The following is a 9,697-nucleotide window of genomic DNA, read 5'->3' on the forward strand; positions in this document are numbered from 1 at the left end:
TAGAGAGGGAAAATAAGGAATCTTGACAATTCCACAATGATGACTTTTTTGATTTTTTTTTTTTTTTTTTTTTTTGAGGCGGAGTCTCACTCTGTCACCCAGGCTGGAGTGTGGTGGTGCAATCTTGGCTCACTGCAACCTCCACCTCCTGGGTTCAAGTGATTCTTCTGCTTCAACCTCCTGAGTAACTGGGATTATAGGCACCCGCCACCACGCCCGGCTAATTTTTGTATTTTTAGTAGAGACAGGTTTTGCCATTTGGCCAGGCTGGTCCCAAACTTCTGACCTCTGGTGATCTGCCCGCTTTGGCCTCCCAAAGTGCTGAGATTACATACCCAAGCCACCATGCCTGGCCGACTTTTTTTGATGTTTTAAAGCCAAATATCAAAACTTTGAAAATACCCTTTCCTTTCAGTTTTAGTTTTTTTGCTTTACTGGTATCCTAAGCAATCATTCATTCACTCATTTTATTCCCCCAACAATTATGGGGTGGCAACTACATGTTAGGCGCTGTTCTAATAACAAAACAGACAGAGACTCCCTGTCTTCACAGAGCTTACATTCTAGCAGGAGACAGTGAGCAACAAATGTGATAAACTAGTAAGGCCATGTCTGTCATAGGTGATGAGTGTGATGGGACAGTGAAGTCGGGTGGGGCACAGCAGTCAGGGGTGCGGGAGGTGGGGTGAGGGCAGGCAGAGTGCGCAGTGAGGTGGTCAGTTTAGATGGTAAGATGGCAACAAAGACTTGGAGGAGTGGGGCTGAGCTGTGAGGATCTCGGGAAAGATGGTTTAGCGGGAGCAGCCGGTGCAAAGCTGGCTCTGTGTCTGGGGTGTTCGGGAACAGCGGAGGCAAGCATCGGCTGGAGCAGAGCAAGCCACGGGGAGAGAAGCGGGAGTTGGGGTCAGAGAGTTACTGGTGGGGTCAACCCTGTCAGGCTTGTGGATCACTGGGGACTAAGGGGAGCCATGGAAGGGCTTTGAGCAGAGTGGGGATATGGTTTAGCTCACGAGGTAACAGGATCAAGACATGGGCGTGGGGAGAGGGCAGACAGGAGAGGCTAGCCCCCCATGTCCTCAAAGGTAGAGACGACGGTGGCTTGGGCCAGGGTTGAGCAGCACAGGAGGTGAGAATTTGCCCTTCGGAGGCCCACTGCTGCCCCCATCCTGCAGGAGAGTCATGTTGTGGTCCATCTGCCAGGCCTCACCTCAGAGGGCCAGGGCGTGGAGTGGGTAGAGGGTGAGGTGAACTTTCCTCCTTTTTTTTGAGATGGAGTCTTGCTCTGTCGCCAGGCTGGAGCACAGAGGCGTGATCTCGGCTCACTGCAACCTCCGCCTCCCAGCTTCAAGCGATTCCCCTGCCTCAGCCTCCCGAGTAGCTGGGACTACAGGCGGGCGCCACCACGCCCAGCTAATTTTTTGTATTTTAGTAGAGACAGGGTTTCACCATGTTGGCCAGGATAGTCTCGATCTCCCGACCTCGTGATCCGCCCGCCTTGGCCTCCCAAAGTGCTGGGATTGCAGGCATGAGCCACCACGCCTGGCCGAACTTTCCTCTTTAATGTGCGGTGATTGGACCAGCTTTGTGCAGTGGCAGTGTCATAGCCAACGAGGTTGATCTGAGGTACAATTATTGCTAATTGAAAATTTTTCCCAATACCCCACCATCAAGACTTGAAATATAGTTGCATTGACAATTTTTGCTGGTATCTGTGGAGACTGAAAACAAACAAACAAAAAACCAACAACCCTGCCGTGACTGGGGTTTCCTGTGAGTGATGAGGGCAGGTTTTTTAAATGAAGAAGCATTTGGCTCTAGGTTTTAAGTGCACATGTAATTCAGTGGAGGAGAAAAATATGGTATAAAAACTAATAAACTTAGGAGTGGGAGTGGGAGATTTCCTGGAAGTGGTTGAATGATTAGAGTTCTGATTCAGGCCACATGTTGGTTTTCTCTTTGGTCAGTTTTCAGGCTTGTCCCGAGACAGGCCAGGTTAGAGCTGCGGTTCTCAATGTGTGGTCCCTGGGCCAACAGCATCAGCATCCTTGGGAACTCCTTAGAAGTTGCTAAGCCAGAAGCTCTGGGGTGGGGCCCAGCAATTTGTTTTACAAGCCCTCCTGGTGTCTCAGGCGCATGCTGGAGACTGAGAATCACAGAGGTGGAGAGTCTTTCATAGAAGGGCCTGGGGCCAGGAACACAGGCCAGTGAGGGAGTCTCTTTGACATCATTTCTGGGTCACATCATGTGGTCAGAAGATCTCACCCAGATTCAGAGTTGTTACTGCTCAACTCATCAGGCTGTGGAGGCCATCTGACTGGACACCTGAGCCGGCACATGAGCTCACCAATGAGGTTCTGAGAGTCCTTTAGCTGGATGGACTAGAACATGAAAGGGCAGGGAGAGCACACAGCCTGGTGATTGGGGCTGTTAGCAGTTACCCAGATAGTCCTTGGGGTGGAGACTGTGGGCCCGAAGGGCACAGATGGTGGAGTTGGTGGGGTGGGGCAGGTAGAGAGAGATGGGTTGGAGAGGAGGGCGGTCTCTGGATCAGTGGAGGCTTTGTGTACTGTGGAATGGAGTTTGGATGCAGGGCTGAGGAACTTGCAAAGAGAGCAGTGCTGGGAACGCTCTCTTGGCAGCTATGAGAAAGATGAATGTAAGGCCAATGAGACTGGAGGCATGGGGTGCAGTTCTGAGGTGGAGAGGATGACTGCCTGACCTCAGGCAGCGGCCAGGGGCAGTGGGCTGGGAGAGGAGGGTCAGATATCAGAGAGGTTACAAACTAGACTTAACCTAGTAAATAAATCTAGGGATACAGAGAGCTTGGAGGAGCAAGAGGGGATTGCAGAGACTCCTAGGAGTTTGCTTTGGCTTCTTGTTTAGTGTAGGAGGATTGCTAATTGTGCATCCATTACCTGTTGCTGTAATGATGCTGTGTAATGAACAGTTATAAAATCTCAGTGGCATATGGCAATAAATATGTATTTAATTTGGGCATTTAAGGGAGTTCAACTAATCTGGAGTAGATTTGGCTAATTTCTTTCTTTCTTTTTTTTTTTTTTTTGAGATGGAGTCTTGCTCTGTCGCTCAGGCTGGAGTGCAGTGGGGCAATCTTGGCTCACTGCAACCTCCGCCTCCCAGGTTCAAGCCATTCTCGTGCCTCAGCCTCCCGAGTAACTGGGATTACAAGTGTGTACCACCACATTTGCCTAATTTTTGTATTTTTAGTAGAGGCAGAGTTTCACCATGTTGGCCAGGCTGGTCTCAAACTCCTGACCTCAGGTGATCCACTCACCTTGGCCTCCCAAAGTGCTGGGATTACAGGTATGAGCCACCTCGCCCAGCCGACTTGGCTAATTTCAACTGGGTTCACTTATACATCTTCGGTCAGCTGAAAAGATCCCACGTGGACTTTGGCTGGGTTCATTCACACTTCTGGTGATCAACTGGCTGTTGGCTGACCTAGGACAACTTCAGCTGGAAAGGCTGGGGTGACCAGTGACCAGTGATGCTTCTTGGGCCTCACGCTCCAGTGGCTCGCCCAGGAACAGGCTTCCCGTGGACTGGACAGAGGGCAAAAGCAATGCTGCACGTGCCTTTCAAACCTCTGCTCAGTCACATTCACTTTCATCTGCCAAATCAAGTCACATGACTGAGCCTGGAGGCAGAGTGTGAAGTCACAAAAACATATGCAGCAAAGGGTGAGCTAGACATAAAGAATAGTGAAGAACTGCGGATATTATTATAATCAGTTTACCACAGCTGGAGCAAAATTATGACTTCAGGTCTATTTTGGGTTGGAAGCGTATGTGAGAAATCGTGGTGGAGAGATAGCTCACAGAGATGTGGTTGTAAGGAAGGGAAGTTTGGGAGACAGGGATGTCAATCAATATAATTTTGGAAGTGGTTTACTAAGACAGGCAGAGGGCATGAGAAAAGATGCCCAGGAGGGTGTGTGAGGCAAGAAGGGTGGAGGTGCTAGGTGGAAGGCTGGGACAAAATTCCTCCTGTTTCTTCTGGGCCTCAGATTTCCGTGTTAGTGGTTGGGGAGAAGAGCCCCGACCTCTGTGCCCCTGTGTGGGTCCCTGTGCTTCTTTCTTCTGTGCCCGTGGCAGGGCTACTGCCTTGCCCCCTCCAGGGGCTGGCGTTCCCATAGGACCCCCAGAATTCATGTGAATGGCTCCCCTGGGAGTTGCGCAACACGCAGGCACTGCTGGGGTCCCAGGGCCCGAGGGGGCCTTCCTGGGCTCCACAGCTTCCCTCCTGCAGAGATGGGCTCTGTGCCTCAAGTGCGCATTGAAGGGCCAGAAGAGAATGGGATCCATGTGGTGTGTACGGCCTTGAGGTGGTTCCCGGAGCCCCAGGCGCGGTAGAGTAATGTCAGTGGAGACACAGCAGCGGAGGGAAGTTCCTGGTATTCTCTGAGGCCCGTGCCCAAGATGCTGAAGGGCTGTTCAGTGTGGCGGCCGCTCTGTTGGTGAGAGACAGCTCTGTGAGGAAAGTCACCTGCTCCATCCTCAACCCTATCCTGGGCCTGGAGAAGGAAATGGCCATTTTCGTCCTAGGTCAGCACTGCTCCTCCCTCCCAGCAGGGCCAGAGGGAGGGGCTGGTATCCCTGGGGGTGCTGGGCTGGCTGTCCTGGGGTGTTCCTCTCCCTGCTGACTGGGTGTCTGCCTGGGCCACAGAGCTGTGCTGCCCTCAGGCCTCTCCCTGGAAGCCAGCTTTCACTGCGAGTCTGATCATACTGGGGCTCCTCCTCTTTGGGGCTGGCTATTTTATCATGAGAGAACGTTCCACAAAGGAGCAGCAGGAACAGGAGAACTCTGCACTGGACTAAGGAGGAGGAGCGATGGACAAAGGAGGGGGCTCTGAAGGCTGGCGGCAAGGCAGGGCCAAGGCTGGCAAGTACAGCAGCTGGGACTGAGAGTCTGTGGGGCAAGCTGGCTGGGGAGAACCAGGGCCTGGGGCCCAGAGCAGGTGACTGAGGGGATCCGGAGAGGACTGCTGGAGCTGTGGAGGCTCTGCTGGGTCTGGGATTAGAACTTCCTCTTAGATACAGAAAAGTACTTTTTTGTGGGTTTTCTAGGCACAGTCTTTCCTTTTCTTAGGGATGGGAGTTCATGCCTTTTTCACTCTCTTTCAGATGAACTCAAGGCAGATCTTGTAAGTAAGTTCTGCTTTCCCTGTTGGGCTCTCCGTGTCCCCTTTGTAGGAGATGTTCTGGTTCTTAGCTCACCTGTTTCCTGTGTGTTGCCTTTCAGACTGGAGGAAGGCAGCTCACCTGGCTAGTGAGTAATTCTCCAGATGTCCCTTGGTCTCTTGTCCCACCTATGCCCAGATGTCTGTCTAGGTTCAGATATGTGGACCCCCTTCTCTGGGGACAGAAATGGAAGCTGGTGGGAGGTAGACCCCACTCCATGGGCTTTCCCACATCTGGGCAGCTGTTTCCCACCCAGTGCCTGGGACCTGGGTGTGATGGTGACCCCTGGAGCCTGTTATGCATCATGGGTCTTGGTCCAACCCTGGCCTGTCCACTATATTGTTCATTTTTTAGCTTTCAATGCATCTGACTCTTGGTCTGCTTCTGGTAGCTATAAGTCAGATGCTCTGATGTTTTATTAAATGAGCTATATAAATAAATTGAGCTATATATAAATAAACGAGTTATATAAACACGTAAGTTCTGGAGTGTGACCTCCCCTCCCGACCCCACAATGCTATCCGGGGAGTCTTTTTTCTCCCGCTCCTGAAGGTGCTGAACAGAAAGTGATGGGGAAAGGACTGGACTGCTGACCTCACGTGGGAATGCGGTGGGATGAGCTGATGCTCCCCAGGATAGCGGTGCTTATCTTTAGAAAGGTTTCATCTGGGCTGGGTGCAGGGGCTCACGCCTGTAATCCCAGGACTTTGGGAGGCCCAGATGGGCAGCTCACCTGAGGTCAGGAGTTCAAGACCAGCCTGGCCAACATGGTGAAACCCTGTCTCTACTAAAAATATAAAAAAATTAGCCGGGCGTGGTGGTGGGCGCCTGTAATCCCAGCTACTCGGGAGGCTGAGGCGGGAGAATTGCTTGAACTCAGGAGACAGAGGTTACAGTGAGCCGATATGGTGCCACCGCACTCCAGCCTGGGCGACAGAGTGAGACTCCATTTCTCAAAAAAAAAAAAAAAAAAAAAAAAAAAAAGAAATGTTTTATCTGCTAAAGGCTGGGGCCACTTTCACCCCAGAACTCACCTCGCATCCATGTCCTTAAATCACTCCTCCTTTCCAGGAATTTCCCAAATATATCTTTGCTAGAAAAAGCCATAATACTGCTTTCTTACAATCATGGAATAATTAAAATTTTATTCCCTAAAGTATTTTCACATATAGTATAAGTTTAATTCTTAGAAGCAAAACTGAATGAAGATAGATTATGAAGTTTTGAGGTTTCTGAGGCACAGACAGCTATTCGACAGTCAAAGGTCATTGAGTAGCCGGACAGTAGTGGAACTCAGTCCCTAATGCAGGCTTCCTGCCCTGTGCCAGGGAATTTCCCACAGCGGCCTGCTGCCCAGCCTGTCTCCTCCTACGGACAGTCTCATCTTTCAAACAGACAGGAGGCAAGGGCTGGCAGAACCACGCTCAGTAGGCTCGCTCTGGCTAAGGTCTCACCAGGCCGTGTTCCCTTTCAGCCTGGAGGAAGGCCCAGCTGTACGTGGGTAAGTGACTAATGTTTCTTTTGGTCTTACCTCCAGCCTCTGTCCTGTCCTCTTCTCTGTCAGTGATCCCCACCCTAGAATGGGGTTGGTGTCCCTGCTCTCTTTGTCAGTCTTGTGGCCTCTGTTGGAAGACTGCAGGGACTCCTCCTTGGGAACACAGGTCAGCCACAATTTTGGCCCTTCCTCTACTGCAGGTCACTGTTACGGTTACCGAAACCCTCTGAGAACACCTGTTCCGCTGATGCTTCTCACTGGTGTAGTGACAACGGAGAGTTCAGCTGTGAGGAAATCAGGAGCAGCGTAATGACTGTGTAGATCAGGAATTAATGGTCTCAAGATTTTAGAAATTATGCTTGCACTTTCAGGGATCAGATTTTCCTTTGGGAGTCCTTGGTTCTGTACCTCTCTTGCCCCAGAGTTCCAGCACTTTCTGGTCCAGTTTTGGTTTCCTGTTTTCCCCCGTCTTCTGCCTCTAGGATACTGGTTTTCTCTCTGCTTCCTCATGCTCTAACTCACGCTCCAAGCTGGGTTTCTTCCTCTAAACTTCCTTGGTTGCTGACAAATTAGTTGCTTTAGAACAAATGTTCTGAATCTGGGGTCTAGAACCTCCAGGATGTTTACGGTCCTGGGGTGGGGTCTGTGAACCACCTGACATTACATGCGAAATTCTGTGTATACGTTTGTATTATAGAAATAAAAATGCAACTTATAATTATTAACAACCATTTGGGTGCAGTGCTCACGCCTGTAATCCCAGCACTGTGGGAGGCTGAGGCAGGCAGATCACTTGAGGTCAGAAGTTCAAGATCAGCCTGGTTAACATGGCGAAATCCTGTCTCTACCAAAAATACAAAGATTAGCTGGGCATGGTGGCATGCACCTGTAATCCCAGCTACTTGGGAGGCTGAGGCAGGAGAATCACTTGAACCCAGGAGGTGGACTTTGCAGTGAGCTGAGATGGAGCCATAGCACTCCAGCCTGGGTGACAGAGTGAGACTCCGTCGCAAAAAAAAAAAAAAAAAAAAAAAAAAAATTTATTCACAACCATTGCCTCTGCTTATAAGAGAATTCTGTTTTGCCCGGTGGGCTTGGTTCTTGGTTGGGATTTTTAGGAGTAATGTGTGAAGACTGTAAAAGGAGAAACCTAGAGTGGTTAAAAACTGTTTACCTGAGAAAGGGTGGGGGGCAAATCAGGGAGGAGAAGATTAGGTGGGGAAGAGAGAGGAGACATGCAGGACACTTGTAGAGATTCTGGATGGCCTGGGGTGGGGGAAGAGTGGCTGAAAATCATAGCCGAGGTGCTTTGAGCTGGGAAGTGTGAAGAGAATTTGCAGGTTATCTGGGTGCATGAAATGTAACCACCTCCATGATACCTCTTTAAGAGATTTCAGTAAAGACATATCTATTTTTTTTTTTTTTTTTTTTTTTTTTTTGAGACGGAGTCTTGCTCTGCCGCCCAGGCTGGAGTGCAGTGGCCGGATCTCAGCTCACTGCAAGCTCTGCCTCCCGGGTTCACGCCATTCTCCTGCCTCAGCCTCCCGAGTAGCTGGGACTACAGGCGCCCGCCACCGCGCCCGGCTAGTTTTTTGTATTTTTGTAGTAGAGACGGGGTTTCACCGTGTTAGCCAGGATGGTCTCGATCTCCCGACCTCGTGATCCGCCCGTCTCGGCCTCCCAAAGTGCTGGGATTACAGGCTTGAGCCACCGCGCCCGGCCAAAGACATATCTATTTTTAAGTAATTTTGAAGTAAACATTTAATTGAGTTTGTCTTGATAGTGAGACCATCTCACCCTTCCAGCAGTGGTCAGAGCAGGGGTATTGGAGGAGGGGGTCCTAATGCAATGAAGGGTTACCTGGAGGACTCTTTAACACAGGGTGAGTTTAGGATCTGTGCCTGGGATCCTGTGTGACATGACCTTCCCCCTGCCCTGGATGATTCTGCCTATGGTCAGGGACAGAGACTGAGAGACAGAGAGGGGTGAGCCATGGGATGAAGGAGGCTGCGGACCAGATGCATGAGAAACACACCTAAGGAGTTGGACTGGTTCTCTCATAAGAAAATGAGGATCAGATAGTTTCCTTTTACCATCTCCCCTTCATGCTGAATAAAAGTCTATGTGTTTTAATGTATATATTGCATATGTTTATTATTATATCTTATTTTTTTGAGACAGAGTCTCACTCTGTCACCCAGGCCAGAGTGCAGTAGTGCGGTCTCAGCTCACTGCAACCTGCACCTCCTGGGTTCAAACAATTCTCCTGCCTCAGCCTCCCGAGTAGCTGGAATTACAGGTGCCCACCACTACACCTGGCTAGTTTTTTATGTTTTTAATAGAAATGGGGTTTCGCCATGTTGGCGAGCCTGATCTCAAACTCCTGAGCGCAGGCAATCCACCCGCCTCTGCCTCTCAAAGTGCTTGGATTACAGGCGTGAGCCATCGCACCCCATCTAGATTGCATATATATATATATATATATATGTATTTTGAGACCGAGTCTTGCCCTGTCGCCTAGGCTGTAGTGCATGCATATGTTTTAATTTTACTATGTTTACCATTACACTGGAGTTAACATTTTCATACTGACAGATTCACAGTGTGAGGTAGATAAATGTCGGATCTCACCTTATTCATTAAATTAGAACAATAATTTGTAGCCTAAAGATGTGCTGTGGAAATTAAGTGAAGAACGCATTAGAGTGTGCAGCATAGCACTTTATACACTGGAGTCTGAAAATTAAATCCCAGTTCTCTTTTCTCCTCTCCTCCTTCTTTTTTCTTCTTCTACCTCCTTCTCCTCCTCTTCCTTCTTCTTCTTTGGTAATCTCTAAAGTTATGCTATATAAATTTACAGTTCAGTACCAACTTATGTCTTGGTGAGAAACAAGTAAATTAAAGTTCACTTTTCTCAAAGGGTCACCTGGGTCATGCAACCATTTTATGTGATTCTGTTTCCATCAAGCAAATAAGCAAAGGTATAAATGCCGATTGATCT

General features: G+C 49.5%; 1 non-coding gene across 1 annotated transcript; it reads left to right on the plus strand.

Annotated features, from left to right (window-relative positions):
- The first annotated feature begins 1,578 nt into the window (after positions 1-1,578).
- LOC126953948 (U4 spliceosomal RNA) lies at positions 1,579-1,718 on the plus strand. Its single transcript, XR_007725419.1, has one exon. It is a non-coding gene; the product is annotated as a U4 spliceosomal RNA (small nuclear RNA).
- Positions 1,719-9,697: the final 7,979 nt, after the last annotated feature.

Source organism: Macaca thibetana, chromosome 4 (genome assembly GCF_024542745.1).
Source record: "Macaca thibetana thibetana isolate TM-01 chromosome 4, ASM2454274v1, whole genome shotgun sequence".
Lineage (NCBI taxonomy): Eukaryota > Metazoa > Chordata > Mammalia > Primates > Cercopithecidae > Macaca > Macaca thibetana.